This window comes from Saccopteryx bilineata, chromosome 9 (genome assembly GCF_036850765.1).
Source record: "Saccopteryx bilineata isolate mSacBil1 chromosome 9, mSacBil1_pri_phased_curated, whole genome shotgun sequence".
NCBI classification, from domain to species: Eukaryota; Metazoa; Chordata; class Mammalia; order Chiroptera; family Emballonuridae; genus Saccopteryx; species Saccopteryx bilineata.
Genome location: NC_089498.1, coordinates 15,970,240 through 15,976,239, shown reverse-complemented (window position 1 = coordinate 15,976,239; position 6,000 = coordinate 15,970,240).

The following is a 6,000-nucleotide window of genomic DNA, read 5'->3' as shown; positions in this document are numbered from 1 at the left end:
CTGAAAGAACTTCCCAGTACTCTCAAGACCACCCAAAGCCAGGGAAGTCAGAGAAACTGTCACAGCCAAGAAACACCTAAGAAGATATGATGACTTAAAGCCACATGGTAGCCTGGATGGGCAATGGGATGTTAGAAGAGAAAAGGACATGACGTAGAGACTGGAGAACTGTGAATAAAGTACAGACTTCAGCTAATAATGAGACATCAGCGTTGAGTCATTCATTGCGACAGATGTGCCCTGTGAATGTAATATATTAATAATAGAGGTGATCTACTCATGGAAATGAAGGATTGTGATATAGGGGTTTATAAGAAATACCTGTTTGGCCATTCAGATGACCAAAATGTATTTTTTTTTTTTTTTTGTATTTTTCTGAAGCTGGAAACGGGGAGAGACAGTCAGACAGACTCCCGCATGCGCCCAACCGAATCCACCCGGCACGCCCACCAGGGGGCGATGCTCTGCCCCTCCGGGGCGTCGCTCCAAAATGTATTTCTCATATATATTTGGTCTTTAGCCACAGTTCCTGGATCACAGTTCCCCAAAACCGCTGGAATTTCCTGAGCCATGAGAGCAATGGGAGCCTCTTTTGTCAGGATATCTGATCTCCTGTCCTCAATTCCACAATCGCAGCAGAACCGTGAAGGTGAAACGGATGTCTTGTTACTCGTGACAAGCCCTTTTCCACCACAACTGGGCTTGTGTTAATGAGGTGATTTGTGGAAAGCTCTTAAGGATGGGGACTAGTCACCAGGGGAACCCCCCCCCATGAACAGAAGACGGGAAATTTCAGTCCCACCCCGACTTTGGAGAAGGGCAGAGGGGCTGGAGGTCGGATCCATCACCAATGATCAATCATGGACTCAACCATGCGAATGTAATGAGATCCAGAGAAGTTAGGGCGTGGCGAGCTCCTGGGCTGGTGAACACGTGCAGGTTTGGGGAGCACAGCCCTCTCAGAGAGGGCGTGGAAGTTCCATGCCGCTTCCCACTCCTTGCCCATGGCTCTCTGCCTTCTGGCTGTTCTGGAATTATATCCCATTCTGATAAACCAGTGATCAGTCAGTAAAATACTTCTCTGAGTCCTGTGAGCTGCTCTAGCAAATTAATCCAACTCAGGGAGAAGGAGGCGGGAGCCGCCCACCTGTAGCCTGTGGGTCAGCAGCACTGGTGACCACCTAGACTTGTGATTGGCACCTAAAGGAGGGAGGGCCATCTCCAAGGACGGAGCCCGTCACCTGCGCTACTGGATGCTGTCTCTGGGTAGTGTCAGAGCTGAGCTGAGTCGTAGGACACCCAGCTGGTGTCAGAGAATAACTTGGAAACCCTCCCCCTAAATCCTCATACACTGGAACTAGGGATATATGGCAAATCTATACAGTCTTTCTTTAAATGGAAAGCTGCTGTGAAGAAGTTTAAAAAAAAAAATAAAAACAAGAATGAGGTGAGAAAAACCTTTTCAATATATGCCTAGTAGACAAAGAGCTGAAAGTTTTAGCATTTCAAGTTCTTAAGCAAGCTGACATAGAAAACAATAGGACGCTAACCCACCGATGGGAAAAGGATACATACAGGTAATACAGAGTTAAGAATAAGAGTGAACCGGCACACGGACAGCAGGGTTCAACAACTAGTAACCAAAAACAGTCAATTAACTATCCGCTATTTTAACCTCTTGAAATAAAAACTGTTTTAAAAATGACAATATCCTGTGCTTACTAGGAAGTCTCACAGAGCCACTCGTTAACCAGGTTATAAAATCTACTTAAAAATTAATCAGGTCCACTGTCCCTCCCAGGAGCACGCCCATACCTTCCCTCCCTCTTCGGTGTGCATCTCCTCAACTCTAAGGGTCCCCACCAGACCTGCATCCAGGTCATCCTGGGGAACCCCTGATCCTGTCTCCCAGGCCCCCTGTTCTCCCTCCCCGGGGAGTCAAAGCACCCACCCGGGCTCTGCTGGTGCTCCTGCTACCCTAAGCCCCTCCTCGGCTCACTGTGTCCTGCTCTCCTGGTGCTCCTGCTACCCTAAGCCCCTCCTCGGCTCACTGTGTCCTGCTCTCCTGGTGCTCCTGCTACCCGAAGCCCCTCCTCGGCTCACTGTATCCTGCTCTCCTGGTGCTCCTGCCACCCTAAGCCCCTCCTCGGCTCACTGTGTCCTGCTCTCCTGGTGCTCCTGCTACCCTAAGCCCCTCCTCAGCTCACTGTGTCCAGCTCTCTTGGTGCTCCTGCTACCCGAAGCCCCTCCTCGGCTCACTGTGTCCAGCTCTCATCAATGTACTCTCCGAATAAATTTTAAAAATTAATTAGAAAATCTCTTTCTGTGATTTAAATATGTTCATTCTTTTCTTCACAGTAATTCCATTTCTGTTCATCTTCTCTTGGAAAGTATGTAATATATGTGTAACATTTTCTGTAGGAAGATAATCATCATAGAATTATTTATAAATATGTCAACTTGGAAACTACTTATATTCTCAGCAATAGAGGAATGATGAAATAGTCCCTAGTTCATCTACTAGATGAAAGGATATGAAGAAATTGAAATGATATTTTTTTTAAAAAATGTAATAACATGGAACAGTGTCTATGTAAAAAAAAAAAAAGTTAAGTGGCCAAATGTTTAAAGTTGTCTCTATTGTGTTTTAATGCTTACATTAAACAATGCCTAGAAGTAGAAGACAAATATTTCAATACTTATAAGAGCTTCATTTTAATTTTGGAACTAGTTGTTGCTTTTGTTCTTAAACTCTTCTAAATTTCAATTTATGAACAAGCTTTGTGTTTGAGCAGAAAAATAAAAGATTAAAGAGAAGATGAAGAAGAAATTGCAATTTCCCATAATAGTATAATCTGTTCTTTTTGGCACACGGGGCTTTGAGATGTTCATTTCTTATTTATCTATACTTTCCCTGTTTTCTGTAGTAGGTAGATATTGCATTATCATTGAATATGTATAAATAGTATCTAAAAAAGTAAACACTCAGAGAACTGATATGTCTAATGTGTCCACCAGACCGATTTGTACAAAATGGGGAAGAGTTGAGAGAAGTGAAAAGAAATGACCATCTGTCAGCTCAAGACCTACCGAGCTTAAGCGGAGGAAACACAGCTAAGGGATCCAGACAGACCTGCGGGAGCCACAAAACTGGCGTGTCTTTAAAACTGTCCTTTTGAATGTGCTTATGTCGGTTTTTAATTCATGGTTTGCAGTCCATACTTTTTTCTAATTATAAAATCTAAAATGATAAATTGTTAGGGTGTATGTGTGTGTGGGTCCTGGAAGGAATGTTTGCTTTGCTGTCTACTAAATGCTCTAGTACCCCCCAATTGTTTCTTTAACCTATACATTTCCTCTCGAGTAGACCCTGGACATCTATCTATCTCACCACGCACCCCTACATGGATGGGCGGGATGACTGAATAGCTTTGCCCCAGTCTGAAGGCAAAGGGCTGGACCAGATGCTCCCCGGAGGACCCTGCAGCCCAAAGGTTCCGAGCCCAGCTTAGCCGATCTTGACATTGCCAGTGCATCGCCAACAGACTCTGTCCCCCTTGAAGACATCCGTCACCACGGGAGCCTGGGCAGCAGCAGACAAAAGCAGCTGATTAAAGTTGTTCCCTAGCCCCATCCTGATAAGATTTTCCAGACACCCAGAAATGGCTCCTCACTGAAGTACTTTTTCTAAATAAAAGAGAGAGGAAAAAAAAAAAAAGCTCTCTGTAAAGGTTCACCATCTGACGTGTCTGACGTGGAGCTGAAACTATGTGGGTCCAGGTTTGGTCCATTTTAGGGCGTGCATGGGGCACTCTGAGGGCCAGCAGACCCCTCGAGGCAGTGGCTCATGGCCAGGTCTGCACCTGGGCAGATTCTGGGCAAAGATTTCCAATTCTGGGTTCCGGGGGCATTGAGTGTGTCTGCTACGACCCTGGTTTGTCAGATGGGAATAATCACAACATTTCCTGCCTAAAGTTACCGTAAGAATTTAATTCTTTTTTTCAAAAAGCACAGAAAAGAAAGATCTAAAGACATTTTTTAATGAAATGTGTAACAAATAATAAGTACCCCCCCAAAAAAAAAAAAAAACACTGAGTCATTATGAGGCAGAGCACAGCTCTGGCCTGCTGAGAAGGGATGGATCTTCTCAGGGTTTGAGGAAATTTCTGAGGAGATGGTCAACTCTCATCTCAAGAGACAACACCCACATTCTGGTCTATTGTTTCTCTTTTTTAATGTGTGTTTTTATTTTTTTTACCTTGCTTATAGAATGGTTTTGAAAAAAGGTAAGTTTTTAAAAAATGAGATAATCATTCTCCACAGAGCAGTCAGAATAATGTGAAAAACAAATAAGTAAGACAGTATCACTTTTCTGCATACCCTTCTTCAAACATGTACAATCCCTAGCAGATCACACGGGGCCATCCTCTCTGGCTCCCCGCCTGGCTCCCCCTCTGACCTCAGGAGCTCCAGCCCCCGGGGGGCAGCTCTGGCCTGGGCTGCCCTGCGCTTTCCAGCCCCTGGGCCTTCGTTCCTGCCGCTTTCCTGCCTGGGGAGCCCATCCTGTCCTGTCCCTCTGACTGTATCGGTCCACCTCCTTCTCCCCAGGGCCTTCAACAGCACAGTGTCAGGGGGCCAGCTTGGGCCGGGCCCAGTAGACCAGTTAAAGTCCTGCTCTGTCATTCTCTTTTGCGAACACTGTTTTTTTTCCCTTTTTTGCACTTAGCACTTATAACAAGATTTAATTATGTAATTATCTTTGTGTTAAAAGTCAGACTCCATCTCTGCGTTGTCAACTTTGTTGGGACAAGACCACGTCTGCTGTGTTCATTGTCATAAGCCAGTATGCAAGAACGCGGCAGGCTTTCAACAAATACTGGCAAATGAACGATGTTATCAGAGAGAGAGAGGAAGAGAGAGGAAGAGAGAGGAAGAGAAAGAAGGAAAGAAGGAAGGGAGGGAGGGAGGGAGGGAGGGAGGAAGGAAGGAAGGGAAAGAGAGAAAGAAAGAAAGAAAGAAAGAAAGAAAGAAAGAAAGAGAGAGAGAGAGAGAGAGAGAGAAAGAAAGAAAGAAAGAAAGAAAGAAAGAAAGAAAGAAAGAAAGAAAGAAAGAAAGAAAGAGGAAGGAAGGAAGGAAGGGAGAGAAAAAGAAAAACAAGACAAGACAAGGAGAAAGGAGGATGGGAAGGAAAGAGGGAGGGAGGGAGAGAAGGAAGGAGGGAAGGGAGGAGGGAAGAAGGAGGGAGGGAGGGAGGGGAGATGGCAAACATTAGAAACATTACCACCACTGCAGTGTCAACAGTGAGGCTGAGGGCACCGTTTGCAGGGTGTCTTGCCCGCCTCTCTCCTCTCCACCCTACTGTGTGTCCAGGCTTCTCCCCTGTAGCTCAGTCACCTTCCCCTGCTCCGTCTCCTAGGAGCAGCCTAGGGAGCCTTTCCTCCGTCACCGCCCTCCCCATAGCGGTGCCGCTGCCCCCTCCCCAGCCCTTTCTCCCTCCTGCCAGGCACCTCTCTAGCAGCCTGCTGAGTAGGATCCAGTCTGCTTACTCAGGCTAAGGTTTCAATTACTGATCAGGGCCTCCTGTCCTGCCTCTTCTGTGGCACTGCCATGCTAATCCACACATCCACACGCAGGCAGTGGCTTTCCGAGGGGATCCCCACTTATCAGTAGGGGACTGGGCAGGGCCGTTCTGCCCATGGGGGCAGGAAGGAGACTCTGCTGTTCTGCTCAGATCGCCTCTGGAATCTCACAGAAGTTTATCAGCGAGGGGAGACAGACAGTTAAGTGGGTTTAAACAAATTCAAAAACAACAAACAGACTACCTGATAATACGAACATTGTGATTTTATTATGATAACAAAGAAAATATATGTACGCATAGATAACGTCTGGAAGGACATATCCCCTGGAGTTTAATCAGGCTTATCTGTTCCCGGTGAAATAAGGGTTTCAATATGTATTATGTATTTATATAATTATATGTTGGTATGTATTATACTC